Source organism: Falco punctatus (assembly GCF_963210335.1).
Source record: "Falco punctatus genome assembly, chromosome: 4".
Taxonomy (NCBI): domain Eukaryota; kingdom Metazoa; phylum Chordata; class Aves; order Falconiformes; family Falconidae; genus Falco; species Falco punctatus.
The window spans coordinates 1506220-1527259 of record NC_137583.1 but is presented as its reverse complement, the minus strand read 5'-3'; the positions used below and the strand labels follow the sequence as shown (position 1 = coordinate 1527259).

Below are 21040 nucleotides of genomic sequence, written 5' to 3'. Positions count from 1 at the left end.
CCATCAAACTAATAACCTTTTCCTGCAGGTGCACATGTTTATAGGTGCCTTCTCCTCTTGGAGACCAGGGACCAAAACAGCTGGAGTACTTCAGTAAAACTGCTCTTCACAGTAACTTCTGTCCCGAGCTGGCCAGTCTTTCGTTCACTTAAGCCCCAAAGCAACAGATCACCCGTGGCACAAGCTTACCGAGGCAGAAGGACAGCGTGTGACTTCACAGGTCCATCTGCTTCCCAGCTGCTCTGGTGCAAGAAGATTGATTTAAATGAAAAGGCAAAGATGAGCACCTTAAAAGACAAGATACTAACACAGTCTGCACTGCATTCCTGCAGCATTAATTTCATTGCATTATCTTCCAGCTAAATTATCTTGTTTACCTGCACTACATAATTAAAAAATAACCCTCATCTGGTTTTGACCATGGCCTTAATGGCTTCAGCCAGGAGTGGGGAAGGCTGGAGCTGCTCATCACAGGTCCACCAACACAGAGATAGAGCCAGTTTTAATCCCCACCCTGCTCTGGTATTGAGAAATCAAGAGACAAATTGAATTATTTCAAGCCAAGACCAGACTACTTCACTGTAATGAAGATCACTGGAATTTACGCTTTTTTTTAACACTAACATTCTGCCCCATCCATATGGATACAAGGACCCATTCAGTCACAGTGCTCAAGTTTATTCCTTACACCAGGAACCCTGCATTCAGGGTCTGGCCAAAAGGGGCCAGAGAAACTGCCCTGACAGGCACAAAGCCAGCAAGATCGACTAAATGCATTGCAGGGCAGCATGCCCCTCTCTGCAAGCAGCATGGCACTGCCCCTGCACCCTCAAAGAAGTTTCAAGGGTTGCTCCAAGCAATCCCCCTACAGTAATTCCAACACAAACATCCTGCCATTCCCAGTACCCAAATTCCACAAACAAGTCCAAAGGACTTAAAAATAGGATCAAACTGTCTGCCTCAGCCACCAGACAAGTTATTTAAAACTGGCACCCAAGGACAAAACGAGTAAAGGCAGAATGCTTACAGGAAAAAAGGGAGGCAGAGACAGAGCAAGGACAAGACAAGAAAAACTGATGTTTTTGTTTAGTAAGCTGCCACAGAGCCCACACAGTGTAACACATTTGCAACAGTTACCTAGTTGGCATAGTATCTGGTATCAGCCCTCAAAAACGGTCCCAAAGTTTTGCCACATGAGAAAAATTCAGTAATTTCTCTCTTCCTCATAGGAAATCCATCTTGTTCCCAACCTTTCTGACCTATGCAACACCTGAATGTTTTTGAGGGAAGAAACCCAAATTACAGTATTTCAAATACCGTGAGCGCTTACTGCATCCCTTTATTTTGACTTGCTCTTGCAGATTTCACACAGAAGACTAAAAAGACTGCCCTGCCTTCCCAGCACGCTGACAGTGTCCTACTGCTTCGTAGGTGACAGTCAGGAGCTGTGAAGGGACAGCAGCACGGACTCACAGCTGCACACAGACATGGAAGATGGCAACAGCTGTGCCCACCTCCTGACTCAAGCGGCAGACTAGAACATGAATTTAAGTTGTAAAGAGGAAAAAAAAACGGAATAAGAAGATGGAACAGATCCTGTACCAACTTCTTTCCCAATGCAAAGTAACATGGCAGAGCACGTGGTGACTTCCTACACCCTCTGCAAGAATCCCAAGAATAGGGGCAAAGGCATCACAGCTCCAATACACGCCTCAGGAACCATTCTGAGGCAACAAGGGGAAATTAAACCAGCACTCAGCTGGGTTTTGTACCAGTTCGTGCCTGAGCCAAGCATCACGTCTTCTTTGCTCACCGAAAACCCACTCTCCCCTTCATGCCTGCATCTCTTAGTCAAGTTAGGTGAACTCAGACTTTATAATCCTTCGCAACAGCAGTGCCTCTAGGCCCATAGTTCCATTACTTCAAGCTCTGCTCCCACAGGGCCATCTTCTCTGCCTTGCGGCACCCAGAGCAGAGCCCAGCCCCAGGCACAGTCTGTGCCGACCCTGAGAGAGAAATGAGAACTCCACTTCCCAGCCCAACAACCACCCACAATAGTCCTAAGTGTTCCTGAGAGCATGTAACAGCAGACAAATACGTTTGCCCTTAATCACTCCAAGCCTTTCTCCTGAATCCGCCCCCCGCAAGTCACTCTTGCTTTGATTTCTGCTCAGCACCCGCCTGATCATTGTTACTAATGCAGTGCCCAAATCCCAGTAATTAGTTTAAGAGGGCATCCCGTTAGCACCCACTGACTCTCCTCACTACTCACAGTCACATTCCTATGGCTGTTCTTACACCGAAGTAAATCTGAAACACTTCCCAGAAAAACCTGATTGCTTATTGCTATCAAATGGCATAGGGGAACATAAACAGTTTAGCAAGAGCGTAAGGGCTGTATGAACAGAGATGCTCAAGCACCACAGGAAACATGCAGTCATGGAGTTACAGAGAGGCCGTTAAGCTCTGAAGGTGTGTTCAGCTTGCCTTTGCTTTACAGTGCTGCTGCAGATGTGGGGAAACAATTAAAGTGCTTATCACAGTATGTCCCATTCAGCCTCCTGAGCGGGAGAGCAATTCCACTCCCCAGGTGGCAGGCGCGGCAATTAGGTACCCAGTCACGTGCACCAAAGCTTTGCTTTGCTTATGTTATTTTACTTCACTGGTTATATAGTATTTCCTCAGCTTACTGTCATTAAAAGACTGTAGGTTCAGCAATGACCTGTAAGGTCTCAGCTGAGATCCAGGTCAGTCCCACAGGATGTAGTTGCACATTGTACGGCATTTGGAGGATGCAGAACAGCCCAGATGCAGACAGGTGACTCACAAGTCATTCAGCACAGCCAGTTATAAAGCCTGGTCACAGCCACCATTTCCTCATCTAGAGGGGCTGGTTTAAAGTATAAAAATAAAAAAAAAAAAGTTATACCGCAGCCAAGATCAGCCTCCAGCTCCACAGCAGCCCACCTCTGAAGAGCAACTCTGAATTGGCATTTGAGCCTCTTCTGGGCTTAATAACGGGTTGTAGGGGAAAAGCGTGGTCTTAGCAGCTCAGCCCATCCCTCATAAAGCAGGGATGCTATGCCAAAAATAACCTGGCTTACCAGTTACAGCCACCAAGCACTCACTTAGCAGGTCTCTGATCAGGGACCACAACACTGCACCACAGCATCACCAGCTGTGCGCTGGACAGGAGAGGATGCCCTCCCCCGCACCACAAAGGTGTTTCACATAAAGCAGTTAGTGGTTTTTAAAGCAGCAGATAGCCAGGGTTCATTCACCACCCTCCCCCAAAGGAAGCATTTCAGACAAGGTCTCTAGGGCAGCTTCGCTGAGCCTTCAGCTTTCCTGCTGGAAAGGCCCGGACTCTGCAGGCAGTTTTGTACCTGGCACTTCCCAAAGTCATGTATGACAACAGCTACAACAGCTGCTTGGCAGCTGTAGCGAGAAGCACACTATAATGATCATGAATGGTGCAGTTTGGGGACTTCCGAAATATAATCCTAAATCCAGTATTGTCCTCCAAAGGCCTCTGCTATCCTGTTGCAGCGAAGCCCAGAGCAAACAAAACCAGGTTACAGAACTGAAGCACCTTCCACAAAAAACAGGAAAAAAAGCTTTCAGGGACAACAGCGGTCCCTCTCACCGCAGGGCAGCACAGCCAGACTGCCACTCATTTATCCTCCAAAACCTTCTATCAGCCAGAAGCTTTGCTCAGTGCTGTAGGCTGAGCCTAAACCCCCTCTCTCGACAGCATATGTTGTTGCTTTAGGTAACACAGACAATACCTAAAACCTCAAGGTCACAAATAATGAGTTAAAAAAGTCAGAATACCTGAGAATTAAGGTTATCATCCATGAGCTGGTCACAGCAAGCACCACAGTTCATCCCATTCTCACCCCTTTGAGACAGGCAAACCCTTTACCCACCGCCGGCTGTCAGCAAGCAGCCCAGGGGAGGCAGGATTCGGCTCCCAGCACTGAGGTGGATGGCAGCACCTCCCTCCACCCCCCGGCAATGACTCACCCCCTCTGGCCCAGCTGGAGGAGGCCTTGGACCGGCAGGACCTTTGAAAACCTTAACTTGGCAGATCAAGTCTACAAAGCCCTGGTGAACCGGGTGCCTTTCAGATGCCTGTAGCCTGATCAGATACTTGAGATATGGGGCATTTTTTCTGGGAGAGGAGATGGCACATCCTTTGCAATCAGATGGGGGGTGGGGGTGCTGCCCACCTTCCAGCCATTGTGCCAGACCAAGTACCTTAAGGCAAGCAGTTAGGTTCTGTTTGGTTTTTTAAATATTGACAACCTAAAGCTTTTTTTTTTTTTTTTTAATCCTTTAACTCTTGGAAATGGCTGAACTGCTTTTGCTGAAAACCTGAAACAAAGCCTGACGCGGGGACACAGTAGGAAATTCCAGTGCAAGCAAATAAGTTCAAGAGTTAAATGCAACTCCACCATCAGTCTCTGCAGCAGCTGGTGTGACTGGTGTCACCGAAACCATCACCGAGACAATCACAGCTCTTCCACGCAGGCCTGCAGAGGAAAAAATTGCTACAGCAGCTAAAGCAGGCTATCCCACACCCAACGTTTTAGGCAGAATCCACCCCAAATGGGAATTAATTCAGGGAAGACATGCAAGAGGGAACTCCAGCCAAATCACTTCAACTGGGAGGCAACTTCTTGAGAATGTGCTAAGGGGCTTACAGCATCTGGATGTGCATGCTCCCTGTTACTGCCGCTACGCCCTGCTCCGTCCCAGCCTCTGCTTGGTAATTCCCCTCGAAGGCAGCTCCACGGGAACATTACTCACCGGCTGACCCACTTCCAGTCGGGAGCTGGGCAGGACTGCGGAGCTGCACGCTCGGCAGCGGAGCGGCAGGGAGCAGGCAGGATGCTGGCCTCCAACCAGTCCATAGGCGAGGTGCTACTGCTCCGCAGAATGCAGTCAGGTAGCAATGCAAATAGCTCTGTGATTAGCATCACTGCTTAAATCGCTGCCTTGGCTCCAGAATCTAAACTACTTCAAAACCTGAAGGAAGCACCTCCCAAATACAAGCCCTGTTTAGGCAAGGTGGTGCTGCCTGAGCAGAGTTTGAAAATAACATTTTGCTGCTGCAAAAAGGCACATTCCCAAGATCTTTACTGCCTGCTCCCTCACTCTTCCTGCTTTTCTTCCTTGGGAAAGCTTTTTCTTTCTTCCACAAAACCAAGAAACAATCTAAAGAAAAACTACTAAGAGGACTCAGGGCAGATGTGCCTTCATATTTTTTTAAATATATCAACTACCTACCATCAGCAGTGTCCCTGTGAAGGCAAATCACAGACTGGAGATGGGTGCCCTGAAGCACTGCAAACAGCATTACCCAGACCAGCTGAAGCAGCTAGCCTAGCAAAAGAGACCACAAGTCATTGAAGGAGAGGTCTAATCACATCACCTACGTGTCTATTCCTTACTCTGGGTTTTGCAAGGACCAGCATGCAGAACTGGAGTGGATCCAAAGCACTGGGATAACATACTCTGACACAAGCACATCAGCCAGAAAGAAAGACAAGGGGCTGGGAAAAACATCTATAATGTCATTTGTGACAGCAGGTTTGCTCTGCTTGTAACATACACTGTCAACACACCCGGGAAAGCTGCTTAGAGATCAACAGATAAAGGCTTTTCACCATTCAGCCTGTTATTTCATGTAAATCAGGTTGTCCTGCTACAAAACAACATCTCCATATGAAATGCAAGGTGCTCAAAAAAAAATCTGGTACAGCCACAGCAAAAAAACAAGTTCAAGAAGTACTACTCACACCATGGCCGAATCCCTTCAGACCCACCCCCTCCCATGACCAGAGGGTCCTGCTCCCCTTTCTACAGGTGCAGGTCTGCAATCCAGAGCTGCAGTCTTCTCACTTGTGAATGCAGGTGATCTCAAATATCACCACCTTAAAAAATCCTGTGGGTTTTGTCCATAGAAGTAACTCCAGACTCCTCTGAGATACGAAGTCATGTTTTGAAAAGCAACAGTGCAGCAAATTCAATTAACTAATCCAGTCTGCCTTCCACTTGGGCAACATAGAAGCAAGATTTCCCAAAGCCCATCCCCAAGATATAGCATGTTATTTACTATGTATGCTGCTATGACCCTTCCAGCATGATCCAGAGGGTCTGCCTCTACCTCCCCCTTCTTCTGGCCTCCTGGAGCAGGGAGTCCTGCACGGAGCTGAGCGTGCCATGCCCCAGAAAAAATGGGAAAACTGCCCTGCTCTTATCTTGAACTCCAGTAAAGGCTGGAGGGGGTTGGAGAGGACACCCGCAAACCAAGGCAGAGGCAAACAGTAGCTCTTCAGAGGAATAAACCACTCGTCAGCCTGTCGTGATTGATAAGTACATCTGCCAGTCCCCACCTGCTGTTCACATTCCTGGCATTTCTTTCTGCAGCATTTTCTCCCCAAGAAGGGACGGGCTGCTTATCAACTGCTGCAGAGGAGAAAGGGAAACAGGCACGAGCTTAAGCAAAACGAAGAGATTTCAGGCCCTGATCATGCCAGAGACAGTTTTCTTGGATCACATCGGGGAACCTGCTGAAGGGGGTTTATTCCAGGTGCCCTCCCAGGTTCAGAAACTTGTAATGAGTTAAGCGTTCCCCTTTACTAATTCCTGCCATCATACATCTGTTAAATTCCTGGCAGGTAAAGCAGGAGGCTCCAGAAAAGTCTCTGCAGCCTCCAGGCCAAAGTAATTTTCTGCACCGGTCAACCACCCCCTAGAATAAAAGAGAGATACAGGTGAAAACATGCCACCCTCCCCAAAAGGGCTAAGGCTTTGCTGCCTTCCCCACAGCGGGAGGCTGATCAGCATGGACAGCCAGGAGAGCGGGCAGGACAGCTGTTCAGAGCAGCAACAGATAGCTCTGGGAGTGAAAGAGCAGTAGTTAGTTCTGGGTTTCAGCCCTGGACATGGGCTGGAAGTTCCTCCTTTTCTTCAAGTTAGTTTTAACAAGGCAAGAAGGTGAAAGAAAATACACCAGTAAAATATAACAAAGTCTCGAAGCAGAGGGGAAGCCTCTTGCTGTCAGAAGAGGAAAAAGCAGCTCTGAGGAGCTCTCAAGAGCCTGGTGTCTTTAAGATCCCAACCTCTCTGTCAAATTCGATCAAAATTACCCATTAGGATCAAATTTATTAGAGCGCATACCCGTACTGAAATCCTATCAGCCTGGTTGCCGCAGGGAGCCAAGGCAAAGCAGGGTTACTGGAGTTTGGGTGCCCAGCACCCATCTAAAAGTAATTTCCTTTCACTGAAAGATAAACACACACAACTGCGAACAAGCCTATGAGTTTTTGCCTATTTGCAGTCTTTGGGGAAGGAGGGAGAAGGCAGCAGGAAATAAATGCAGCTTTCCCCTTGCCTGGAAGAGAAGCAAAATGCAAACCAGGTTTTTATTTCAGACTGCGGTGGTTATTTCCATCGACAGGCAGTACCACTCCTTAAGGCAGACAGCATAGTGGTGCCTTTATAAGCCAGAGTGAACGAAATACAAAACCCGACTTACCCCAGACGCTCCTGGGGAGGAGACCAGCCCCATGAGCTGTGGCTCGGCAAACAGGGCATCCCAAAGCCACGAGCACTGGCCAGCCACCCCCTTTGCAGAGCAGCCTCCAGCGCAGTTTTTCAGGGTATTTCCCAAAGCTGCCACACTTGCTCTTACGAAGGACCTGAAAGTTAGCAGCAGCCAGGGTAAGGGGAGGGCAAGCCAGGTGTGAGCAGCATTTGATTAGCTGGCTAATGGGTGCAGCTGTCCTCTGGTTTTACAGCTCTTGGGAGGAAATTTAAACAGGAACTTTCTATAAATTAACTGCCCATAAAATGAGCATGTTTTCTCAATGCACCAGAAGGTCGGGAAAGGTCTGCCCAGGCCCCTGTTCCCAGGACACAGCAAACAGCCTCCGCAGTTGCGGTTTCTCCTTCCAAGGCAGGAGAACGGGGATTTAGCCCGTGCAGTAGTGAGCTGGTGAAAGCACGCTCAAGAAGCAATCAAAGTCATTCTCCATTCACAGCGAACTAATAATTTATGTTTCCCCTAAAATCCCCAATGCAATCCAGATGTCTAAGTAGCCTTTGCCCCAGAAAGCAAAACTATACAACAGCCTCAGAAAGACAGCCATGGCTCCGCTTGCCCAAGTCCTCGCAAGGCTGTTTATTCTGTGGGAGTGACAAACATGTTGATTTCAACTCCTTCCAGGTCTGGAAGCTGCAAGCAATGAGATAGTTATAAACACTCTCCCCCAACCCTTCTGGCTTCCTCTTCCTCGAGAGGATTATTTAAGAGGTAAGAGCTGCCCATTAGGGATATTCTGTTGCTAAAAATGCACCCCACAGGTTCCCAGCTTTGAGGAAACCAGGAGGATGGGACAAGCAGGTGCAAACAAGTGCAGCGACCATGGGAAAGAAAAGAAATAAAGCACATTACTTAGGGTGCACAAGGAGGACTGGTGTGTGTGGTGGGATGCTCACTCCCCACGGTCACGCCAGCCTTGGGAGGAGAGCCCTCGGCAGCGAGGACACTGGGAAGGGCCATTTCACCAGGGACAGACTGGCTCGTCCCAGGAAAGGAATGAGTCAGTCATCTGGCCAAAGGGCTGAATTCCTCTGCTAACCCCCAAGTCCACAGCTGCACCTGTCCCATCGTAAGGGTCTCCCACACCAGCTGGGGAAGGGGCTTGCAGCCCCCCAGGCAGCCCCCCTAGCCCCTTGCTCCAGGGCTGCCAGGCAAGAGCAGTGGGTTTCCCCTGCTGGGGGCTTGGTGTGGAGCTCTCCCAGCACCCCAGGGAAAAGCTGCCTGAAAGACCCACAGAAACGTTTGGAAGAATTGAAAGTAAGAGTTTGGGAAACAAACACCGACCAGCCATACAACTCTTCCAGGGATATTTTAAGCGTTAGTATCGTTGCATTCCAGTCCCTGTGAATTTTTTCTATAAATAAGTATTTTTAAGTCACTTCATTTCAAAACTTATTAGTGAAGTGCAGTGCAATGCTTCAAATTTTAGACCTGCGTGATATCAGCCAATTTGCTGCCAATTTTTAAAACTGTGCTGTGTTAGTTCAGGCATAACATAGGATCATCTTTGGGGTTTTTTCCAGGTGCTTTTCTACAAAAAGGTATTTGTTTTGTGTTATAACATTAGGTGTCTACCAACACATCAAGCCCTGTAAATTAACACATCTTTATTCACAAACCAACAACAGCGGTTTTATTTTCAAATCCATGTTTTTCTTCTTTTTTTCCACACAATAAGCAAAAGAAAATAAACCCGTAATCCTGCATGCAAAGTAACTCTCTCTAGAACTAGGTATTTTTGTCATTGACAAAGCCACAGTACATACAACTGGCAGCGATTTCTGGGAGCTCCGTTTGAGCAGTGCACAAGGCTGCCAGGACGCAAGTACTGCACGTAACAAACCAACTACACCGCAGATGTGCCAAAGCTCCCCAAAGGCCCTTCTCCTCTGAAGGCACAGCAAAGCAGTGTGCAGAGGAAAAACAGACCATCCTGCATGCAGACCTGCGTATCCTCCCTGCAAATAGGTCTAGACCCACACACCTCAAGCCAAGCACGCTGCATTCAGTGATATCTAACCCTCTCGCCTGACAGACAAAAAGGGAAAACCCAGACACTGCAGTCATGGTTTTGGAAGGTCCAAAGCACTAGCAAATAGAAAGGTATGGCTAAGGGCAGATCCCTCCACTCCAGCTCTCCTGGTTGCTCTCCCACTCCAAGCTCCCATCCTATCAGGGATACAGGTTCCTGTGCACCAGAGGTACCGACAAAATGCAGCTTAACCTTCAGAATATAGATTTCCACCACTGCTTTACAGTACACACATATTAATATTTGCAAATAAATCCAGGCCTGCTTAATCCAAAAAACACACAGCTGTGGCCAAGCATGTGTTTTCTTTGGAGAACAGACCAGACACTCCAAGCCTGGTTGCCTTACCTATTTTTGAGAGCCAGATTTAAGTCAACTGAACAGATAACAACCAAGCTGAAACACCAGCCCTCACCACAAAACCTCCTGCTCTTCAAGCGCTTGGGTGCTGCTGAAAGGGGGAGAACACCCCCAAGGTACCACATTTCTCCCTGCCGGGGAGATAAGGAAAAGGCATGCCTGCTGGGGCAGGTGCGTGGGGCAGGTAGCTGCCTGCCCAGCGTTCCTCATGAGTTATCAGCTAAAGCAGGTTAGAGAAGCTCCATGATCATGATCACTCAGAAGGAACAGGGCTAGATGACCCCTCTATCTGCTTTCTCATCCTTACAGCTTAGGCTGTAAATTCTTCAGAGGCAGCTGCAAGCAGGAGGTCCTGGTAGAACACTGCTGGCCATGGCTAGCTGGGACCTCTGCAGGGAGCCACAGCAGCGGTTCCAACAACTCCACAGTAAGGATGCTGGGCAAACCTAAAACCTGTGAAACACGTTCCCTTTTTTGCACTAAAAAACTGTTTAACTGGATGCAGGCGGAGAAATCAAGGCTAAAGTGGAGTGACTCGTCTTAGTGACATTTGTCTTAGGTGTAGGGCACCCAACATGCACCACGATTGTAGGGTAGCTGTGGGGTGCGGGGATGTGCAAGGCCACCTGTACCAAGCTGAGCATGGCAGCGATACAGCCATACACGGCTGAGACTGCCCAAGTAACGGGAATGCCAGATTTGGGTATGAATGTAGCAGAGTTGAAACTGATGAACAAAAAATAATAAGGGGCTGTTATCTGGGAGTCTGTGCAGAGAAAGGGAGGGGCAGGGCAATGAAGAGATGGGGCCTGAAATAGAGAAAAAAGCAGAGAATAAGGTATAATGTAAAGAACAAAGGAAGGGTCAGTCTTCCTGTGGTAGGAACAGGGGCACCTAGGGACAGCCAGGACCCCAATGTGCAGGCTGAAACCCCCCGGCATGCCTGGGAACCTCCCTGGACAATATGCTGGACTCACCACCCAGTCTGTGTCCAAAAGAGCTGCCTGGGAGGGCAAACTAGGACAGACTCGCACCCTAATGCGAAGTGGCACGGGAGGGAAGGGTGACAGATTTGCAATTCAGCAGCAGTGTGATTTATCAGATTTAGCAGTAACAATTACTAGAGTTGTAAGTGTGCAAAATGCTCTAACTGTAAATTAGTATCAGCGGTGTTTATTAGTGAATCGATTAAATAGTCAATAACTCAACTAGCTTCTCAGTAGAGTACTGCTTCATAATAAACACCACAGTCTCTCAGACCAGCCTGCACCCCAATGGGGCTGGATCGGACCAGGGCTCAGCTGGGATCTCCCAGCCTTGAAGCCTGGGCTAGCTGCTGTCTAGGTATCTTGGTTAAGCAAAGGAGCTTGGTTAAGCCTGCGTGGGCAGGAGCAATCTGGGCTGCTTGTGTTACACATTTGTACAATGCCTGACATGCAAAGGCTGCGACCCACCACTGAAAACTGTGCACGCCACCACCATGGTGTGAACACACCATTGACTTCACTTTTAATAACTTACAATAATAATAGTAAAGAGCTTAAAAGTTTGAAGTGCTTGCATAAAGCACACATGCAATTAAAGGGACACTGCTCAACCACACGTCAGCCAGGCCAGAGAGCTGGCCACGCAGGGCTGAGGACAGGACCCATCTCAGGTCCTCCCACTCTTTGAGCAGCACTGACCTAAATCCTCCCTCTTTCAGACTCTGGTGCCAGGAGAAAAACGAGCCAGTCTCATTAATTTCACCTCCTGCTGCCTGGTGAACTTCTCTGCAGAAAAAAAAAAAAAAAAAAAAAAAAAGAATCAAAGCTATGCTGGTGACCTGGCAACTCTAATCTTCTCTGGAGCAGGAAGCAGCAAACGACCTGCTGCAGCATCGCTCTACCTAATGGCCAAGCTCTGCTCTTGCTACCCAGAGCTCTTCAAGTTTTTCAGCTGGGAACTTTTTTAAAATCCAGTTAGGACACCCACCAAGGCAACTGTTTCTCTGTAGGGCAGTTTATGCAATAGAAGGGCATGTAGTCCATTGTCAGCTGGTGGCTCAAAGACTTCTTTGATATGCAGGGGACCTCGAGACCTGCATGCCGCACAGCACAGGCAACACCACCAACTCCTCCCTGCAGCTTCCTCGGAGCGAGCCAAGTACATCAGGGCACCCTGTTTTCCTGTGATTTCCAGAGTTCAACTTTATTTTTTAATCTGATAGTAACAGTAGAAGACTATAAAAAAACCCTACACTGGCCTGAGCAGCACCAGAGTCTAAAATAAACATGCCAAGCCCTATTTGTGATGGAGTAAAAATAGCTTGTTTCTCATCCCTTCCCAGGACCTCTGCTTCGTACACAAAAGCTTCACAGGTTAACTATAAAAACACCAGACATGCAAGGAATGTCTTGATTTGAGCTTTGCGCTGTTTGGAGGAGTTCAGAAACCCACCTCGGCCCCACAGTGAAGGGATGCACCCTCAAAGCTCATCTCCCACCCATGGCTAAAGGTCAGGCACTACCAATTCCCTTTAATAGAAACCACTGTCCTGAAAAAAAAAAACAACCAAAACCAACAAAACAAACAACCAAAAAACACCCAACAACCCAAAACCTGAAAAAAACCCCTGAACTCTACTGGAATTACATCTTGTGCTCTTTCTTGGCTGGCTACTTTTTAAATGACACTTATTCCAAAGAGCATGAACTGTACAATCTAGTGCAACACTGTGCTGTAGCTGGGACGGGCTCCCCGGGAAGCAGAGTGAGCACAATCAGCGTCTGCATCAAACAGAGAAGAGAGACTGCGGCTGGTGTGGCTCCCTGTGAGAAATGTTGCTTAATAGCAAGTTCTGCTAAATTAACTGTTTTCCAGGGCCTAAATGCATCTTGCCTGGCACCTGTGATGCTCAGGCCTGAAGAGAACAGAAAAACAAGACCTAGGAGAGCAACACTGCAGGAAAGCCATCACAAAGCTGAGTTTAATCATTACATCATTTCTAATGACAGATCACTGGGACCCACAAGCAAGCACCAACCTATTTATGACGTGGGCTTAAAAAAGGACCAGAGGGAATCTGCAATGCATCTGAAACCTGCTGGTATTTATACATGCACTAAAAGGCGCCCAGGGGAGCACGCCAGGCACACACATCCCCAGCCCCGTGGGCAAAGCTCACAGGAGCCACCAGCCCCAGGAGCCTTCCCAGAAATGGCTGGCAGCCGGCACATCTCCCTACAAGGCACTCCTGACAGCGGCACATGCAGCCGTCCATCTGCTGCCGCTCTCCTGCCTCACCGCAGCCCAGGAGCACGCACCAGGCTTTAACCCGCCCCAGACAACACATGGCAGGCACCAGTTTAGTAGCACCCCTAGAGACCACCTTCGCCAGCATACCCACCTACAAACACCACGCTCCAGTGCTGGCTCTGCATTCACCATTAAAATTCATCTCCAGAAACCTGGGCTCAAATTGAGGCAGCATAAATTAAGTAGTGATTTGGGGCTTTGGGAGAGACACAGCGACATCTCAGAAGAGCTCTTACCACAGCCACACTCATTTTAAGTGACAGGGACAAGAAAAACAAATTTGCTTGCTAAATACACATTTTGTTTAACTGGTTGTATAGAAAAGCTCAGTGTTTGTATTTTAGATTATGTTCTTAAACATGCCCACTTCATGCTGAAGGCCAGCACATAGCGAGATCTGTCACACAGGTCCTTGAAGTTTCCCACCTCTTGAAGTCAATCTTGCACACTGTCTTGAGTCAAAGGCTTCAAGAGATGGGAAAGCCATAGTCTCCTCCCAGCTACTTCTTCCCATTATTAATTACCCTAGTAAATAAATATGAACAAAGGTTTCTTCAGGTTTCACTCTGTCTGGCTTCTTCCTCCTGCTCTGGTTATACGCACGCTTTCATCATTTATAGTCAAAATCCTTTCAGAGAACCAGGCTAGTGATCTGGAACTTTCCAGCTTTCTTGTCCCACCTGCCTACACACTCTCACTGAAAAGTCACCTCACCAGATGCTTCAAGGTAAAAATCACAGCTTGTCTTATTTACTTTAATATTTTGTGTTAGCTGTTACATAAATACTGCTGCTCTTAAAGGAGGCTTCTCTCAAGTCCCCTGCTCTCCTCACCTGCCATCACTTCCCATTCTTTCAGCTTATTCTGAAAAGGCAGGACTCCTAGAAATAAATCTTCTTCTTATCTGGTAGGCACTAGTATAACAGCCCAGCAACTAAAGAGGCACCAAATAACTGACACACCAACAAACTCCCCCCATATGCGCAGCCCAGGATTCCAGCTCGTACTTCCACCCCCCTGTGCATGCATTACAGCGATACTCCTGTCCCAGACGCAAGGCAATGCACTGCATCATGCTTCCTTCCTACCCCGGTGCACTCTTCCTCCTATTCAATGGCTCATAAAGATCTCAAGAGATCACGCAACATGAGGCCCTTAAGCAGCACAACTCTTCCACATTGGCAGAGACTTGGAAACTCAACATTTTGTAGAGAAAGGAATGGCTGAACCTTCTCCCTGACTCTTCCTCACAGGGCAGATATGCCCCGGCCTGCTTGAAGACCCACAGCAGCATCACAGCCAGCTTCACGGTCATTTTAAGATGGTGTTACTTTCAGAGGAAGCATTTCCACCTCTCCCATCCCTCTTCTCTCTTCCCTTTGTGCTGGTACTAGCATTACAGCTGCACAGAGAAGTGGATGGGGTAGCTGACACACATTAAAGAAACCCAGCAAGAGACAAACAAGAGGACAGTTTCCATCCGGTTTGGCTTCCCAGCTAGATGTGGGGTCTGCAAGATGACTTCTCTTTTCCCTTACAGCAGTGAGAAGGAAAGGCAGGACACCCCCTGCCAGCAGCACCAGCTCAAACCAACCAAGAGGCTGAGCATGCCAAATCTGGACCCTGTAAAAAACTGTGCCACGCAAGAGCACTACACTAAGTCACCAAAGAAAACCCAAACAATTCCAAAAGATAAAGAGAAAAAGAAATTAAACTGGTTTCAGCCGGACATTAATTTCCCACTATTGTCCTAACCAGCATCTAAGCAGCACATACTGACAGCAAGGGCCATCTCCCACAGCCAGCTGCATCCTGGTAGCAGGCAGCACAATTCCCTTACAGCAGAAGTCTCTGACTGGATCTATTCCACATTAATAGTCCGCTCGAGCACTTCTGGGCAAACTGCAGCAAGCAGGCGAGTGACCTGACGCAGGTTTCTTTTCAGCCACTAAGCCACTTTAAAAGACATCTAAAAATACATTAAATGCTTTTCTCATGTGACTTTTCTATGCAAGGGACTGCTCTAAAGTCTGCCAACAGCAAATGGAACGAGATGCTGCTGCAAGACCTCTTTCCTGCACAAACAGCCTCCGCATCGCCAACTTGTTTGAGTCCAGGAGACCAGCCGAAGATAAAAACCTGGAGCATTATGCAGTCTGCTCGGCAGCATCAGCTATTGATGTAGCACCATTTTCCCCAAAGGGCTGTGCTTCCGTTCAGGATCATCACCCAGATGGGGAGCTGCAATGTTTTGCCTTGTTTCTGCTCCAGAAGGATCTTTAACTAGTTACACCCAGAAGAGTTCAAATGTATACTCCTCCCAACCAAGCCTCAAATAGAAAAAATAACCTCCCAGCTCTGCTGACACAGGTAATTCCTCTCCATTGAGGAGAGGTGAGGTAAATAGGACAACAGTTTGCCTTTGAAAGTGCTTTGCAAATCAGCTCAGCTGGCTGCTACCACAAAGCCCAAGCAGGAGAACACTGGCCACTTCAGTTACTCCAGCTGATCCTCAGGCCTGTCTCCTTAGAGTACATTTGCATCACCAAGTTTCCCATCAAGACTCTTCCTCCGCTCCCAGCGGGGAGCGGACAGCTTTTCTGCTCTTTTGAGATGCAGACCCTCAAGCTTACAAGTTTCTGTACATGCCTGGGTCTGCCCTGAACCAGAGCCGACACTGCCACACTGGGAAGTTAAAGGTGTCTGCTCCTGGACCAGTTCAGGCTGCAGAGCCAAGCCTTCTGCTTCTGCTGACACTGAGGGTGACTCTTCCTCCCTCCAAACTAGACACCTATGTGTGCCCAGGCAGCTCCTAGCTTCGGCTGACCTTTTCCAGTTGGCACAGCTTACGACTGCTGGTCCCAAACAGGGCTTAGAGTCAGCTGTGCAGAATTCACTAAGAAACATCATCTAAGTCACTGCTTAAAGAAGAATTCCACCCCTAAACACTTGCATAGGGAGTCAGCTTAGCTAGCCTGAATTCCCATATATGACCAGAAAATAGGACTTCAGCGTGTGAAGCACTCTTTCTCAGGCTCTCAGCTGGAGTGACCCAAGCAGCATACTATACTAGTCCAAAAGACACTCACAGAGAAGAACTCTGCACCCAGCCTTGCTCTCCGGGATCTCCCTCATGCTGGTGGTGGACTGCTTTCCCAGCAGGATCTGAGCTGATCAGCCCATCACAGAACACAGGTATGCACAGACACGGCCCAAAGGGCAGAGGGCAGAAAAAGCCCCTATCTGCACTACCTCATTTTCATCTTAACTTCATGAAAAAATCAAACCCTAAATCTCACTGACTTCTCTGTTCTCTGCTTTTCTTTACGGAGCAGGGGAGAAGTTGCCTCAAACGATCTCCTGAAGCATCGTATCAAGGCAATGCTTTTCAACCAGCGTGTGAACAGACTCTAAGAAATCCATAAAAGGTGCAAAAAGGCTTACCTGAAGTCAGCAGGATTAAGTTCGCTATACCAAGTTATGCACCACCAGGGGAAGCTTTAGGAGTCTGCAATTCAGAGAAAAGAAAAAGGCTGGAGGCTGCTGAGCTGGGTCACACCAGAGCAAAGTGCACAGCACCAGGATGCACACGGAGGTCTGCAGGAAACAGCTTCTTCCTGTGACGGCAGGACACTACCACAACCCCTCTCCCCTGGGACAGCCACAGGCCAGGCACAGTCGCCTGCCAGACCAGGCTGAGCTCACAGAGCCACATCCAGTTTGCAGATCAAAAGTCACCGAAGCGCCAGCAAGCGATGCACAGCTCTACCTGTCCCAGCAGGTCCTGGCTCCAAACTGCTGCAGCCGCTGCTGGGGCAGGGGGAAAGCAGGAGGCGGAGGCAAGCAGCACTTGCGCCATTTCCACTTGACCCAACAACTAGGACATTTCAGGAGCATGGCAGGCCTTGGCATATCAGCTCAGACCCAGTGGCAGGGAGAAGGAAGAGGAGGGTCTGGTACCAGCGCTGGGACAATGGTTTGAGGGGAGGGTGGTGACTGAACCACATCACAGGTCTGGAGCCCTGCTGCTAGACTCCAGAAGCTCATTCGCCTCTGAACGAGGCTTTTAAGCAAACCTTCTCACGCCTAAATTAGCCATGGTAATCACAGAGTACTTCACTCTGCCATGTTCAGCAGACAGAATCACACACAACTTTTATCCCGGCTTATCACCATTACCACACAGGGGAACAGCACTGCCTTCTCAATGCTTTAAGTCCACAATATACAATTTTACATCCTTGCCAGTAGCAAATGGAGCCCTCTCATCTTAGCTTCGATTACAAGGTTTTCATGATGCTATAAAGCTGTATTCTTACACTTTTCTTACAAACAGTTTACTACCAGGGGTTCATGGGGTTTTGCACTCAGCACTATTACAACATGTTGCCTTAGCTTCCTCTACATGTTTCTGAAGGAGATCTGTATTTATTCTCAGCAACTGTTACTCTCAGCAGATCAAACTACTTACCCCTCCAAAGGCCCACCACACTGATACTCAAAATTTTATTCCACGATGTGATAAACTGTTTGCTGAAAGAGCAACCAGCACAAGGCTGCTGGCACCCAGATACACATAAAGCACCAGCTTCACAAACACCGCTGGAAGCACAAAATTCCCCATGCAGAGGACAGTTTCATATTTTGGCCAAATAACTCACTCTGGGGAACTGACACCATATAAAAACATACAGCACCATGGGACAGACTTTTGATTACAAGGGATCATTGGTCCAAGTCACTTCCGTATTATTGCCACAACAAAAACATTAGTACCCAGCCTGAAAAACACCTGATCTGACCTGTACACTAATTAAAATAAGGTTTACTGCCTTATTCCTGATGCTTTACTCCACACAGGATGGACAGATCCACACTGTGACCGCACTCCAAAGTTTGCAAAACCACTTACGCACCCCGTATGACAACTATTCTGCACACAAATACCACATGGCAGAAGCTTTAAATGAACTCAAAGCAAGAGCTAATGACATCAATGATACAAGTTGTTTGCTCCTATTAAGTTCAGTACTTGCCAGTACTACTGAAGTTACACTTTCCAACACGTCTTAAAGCATGTGCTACTGTACAGCCTGCAGGAAAAAGGGAAGATGCAGAGGACTTTAGGGAGCAGATAGGCAAGGGGGTTTTGAATTTAAGGAAAAATACTAGAGGAAGATTCTCCCTTTGAACTGGCATAGTCTCACCCTCGCCTCCAGCCAGTCTTAACCCTGTGTCTGTAGGGGTAGAAGCCTAATTTTTGGAGAAAGAGAGACACAGCTACACTGATTCTGTGTATCGTCCCAAAAGGATCCTGCAAAGTTTAATTCAGAGAAGGTTTTAGAATAACCACCTTTTATTCTCTAATGCAGGCCCCAGGCACTATCATAAAAATTCCACTAGAAGCATTTCCTTTGGGCTGGGAAAACACCATGCATGGTCTACCACGCAGGAATCAGCTCCTACAGCACAGAGCTTACACTCCACAGATGTCAAGACCTAATTAGAAAGTCTAAGAGACATGAACAGGGAATCATTGCAGCCTCAAGTATTCATATCATTGCTATCCCAACATCAAAATCACCACGCCAGATTTTCTACTGGCATCAAACTCTGTATTTGTAGATGACTGCAAGACCATTTTATTAGAAGAAATCCCTACTTTGGGAAACTCTCAGAGAAAGCAGATCTAGAGGGAAGGTCTCTTCCTTAGAGGAAAAAGAGCCCCAAAGCACTCGGTATCAGCACATTTACCTTTTTCTGCCTCCTGGCTCAAAATGCCTCTCACTAGCCACCTAGAAGCTCACATCTATGTAAGACCATCCTGTAGGAATCCCAAGACTCACAACACAAAGATAACAAAAGATCTCACCTTCTGCTTCTACGCATTATTTCAGCAATATTTAGAGGAGGCCTGATGAAACTTTCCCTTGCTGCAGAGGAAACTCTCAGCTACAGACCAATACCGAAGGGCTGCTTTAGAGAATGAGTTCACGGAAGAGGCACAGAAGCTGTACTGGAAAGACTCGGCAACTATTTCCACTCTGATTAAAGTATATGAGCAGCATCCTGGACTGCTGAATAACCGAGCACTAGAGACAGGGATCATTTTTAATCAACCACTCCTAGTCCCTCTCCCCTGTAATCAAAAAGTCCCCAAAAACCCACACAACAAAGAACTCCTTTCAAGGCCTCATGGGAAGAGATGCCCTTCCCAAAGAGCCTGGAAGAGTCCATTTGGGGGCTGATCTTGCACAAGAAAGAGGGAAGAAGCCTATGTGACAAGAAGCAAGCAGTGCCACAAGAAGCAGCAAGGGACCAACAGCATAGGCAGCCCCCACGTCACGATCTGAAGCTGTGACAGTGGCACAAGGCTTTCCCATCACCTGTCGTAATTCAATACTCAAGCTCATCCAAAACCAATCCTTAGCCCTTGGGACTGATATAAAATGATCAGTATCTGCTACAGGAAACTCTCATCAAAATTACTGAATGCTAATCCCCACCCTTAAGGAACACACTTCACAGAAGATTAAGCTTTCTGAAGTCTAAATGTACAATCTAGTTCAAAAAAAGACCCAGTGTGAATTCATTGCCTATATGCACTCAGCACTCGCGTGACCTGTAACTATGCTAGAGTAAACTGAAACCTCTTCCATAATCACTTTTTCAGCCCCTGAGGAGGGACAGGAGGAATGCTGCTCATCAGGTCCTTGCCAAGGAGTATTTGTAACATCAAGTACTGCAGCAAGAGGCATCTAAGCCAATTTGTTGGAAAGCTCTGAGGAGCCAGTAACCAAAATATTTTTGAAGCTGCCCATGTAACTCTCCATGAATTGAGCCCTTCTCAGAAAGCACGGTAGAAAATACACACTGTATCCTTATTCAGGGTTGTAATGATGGCAAATGCCACAGCTGAGCACTGTGGTGAGACCACAACACAAGAAAAGGGGAAGAAAGGAGAACCGGTCAGCAGAAACCTTCATTCAAATATACCTTTACAGGTCAGATGAGGCTAGCAGCCTGTTTTTCTAAAGAAAAAAACCCAGAACAAGCTGCGCACTGTCCACCAGCAGGGCTGGGACAAGTTCTACAGCTGTTTCCAAGTCCCACTCTGCACATGAAGGTCTGCCAGAGATAATGTACTTTGAATCCCACCAAGAATTACTCTCTTGGCCTAGAGGATACCTGCAGGACAGTGAAATTGGGCAGACAACTCAACCCTGTAATGGAAATATCCATTACAGCTAAGAGCACCATCCTAAGGGAGAGGTCTGCTGATACAATGGCTCCCTGCCTCCAAGGATGGTCCAACTCCCTTCCCGACCACTTTGCTAAGCCAGTGAAGAAAGGGTCTAGCTGAAAAAAATAACAGTTTTATGCCAAGTTAGCAAGATCAGTTGATCAATGCATCAGCTCAGCACCACAGCTGGCATGTGGGAGGAGGCAAGAGGGCACAGCTGAAAGCAGGGAAAGAGAAGGGCCCTTTTAAGAGCATGAAACCATGAGGCTGGCTGAGGCAACCACTCGTCCTGAGCTAACCCTCACGCTCCAGCACAGGGACCATGCCCACGTCTTCCTCCTCCTCCAGTTTTGGCTTTGCTTCCTATCCACCTGCACTGCCAGGGTGTTGACAAGCTCCTTCCATGGACAATCCAGGTTACTAAATTGCAGAAAGTTAACCCAGAAATAATAATAATTAAAAAAATCAATTCAGCAAGACAACTGCAAACACCACA

General features: G+C 47.7%; 1 protein-coding gene across 5 annotated transcripts in view; it reads right to left on the bottom strand.

Moving 5' to 3' along the window:
• DAG1 (dystroglycan 1) overlaps positions 1 to 21040 on the bottom strand; it is a 53600-nt gene that overhangs the window by 28141 nt on the left and 4419 nt on the right. Inside the window, exon 2 of one of the 5 annotated variants that reach the window (XM_080387496.1) lies at positions 16746 to 16809. The exons of 3 other annotated variants lie outside the window; for them this stretch is intronic. The gene's annotated coding sequence lies outside the window, so the exon portion shown is untranslated. Of the gene's footprint in view, positions 1 to 7546; positions 16715 to 16745; positions 16810 to 21040 lie in introns of those variants that run through there. One more of the 5 variants, XM_080387497.1, reaches the window with a different exon arrangement.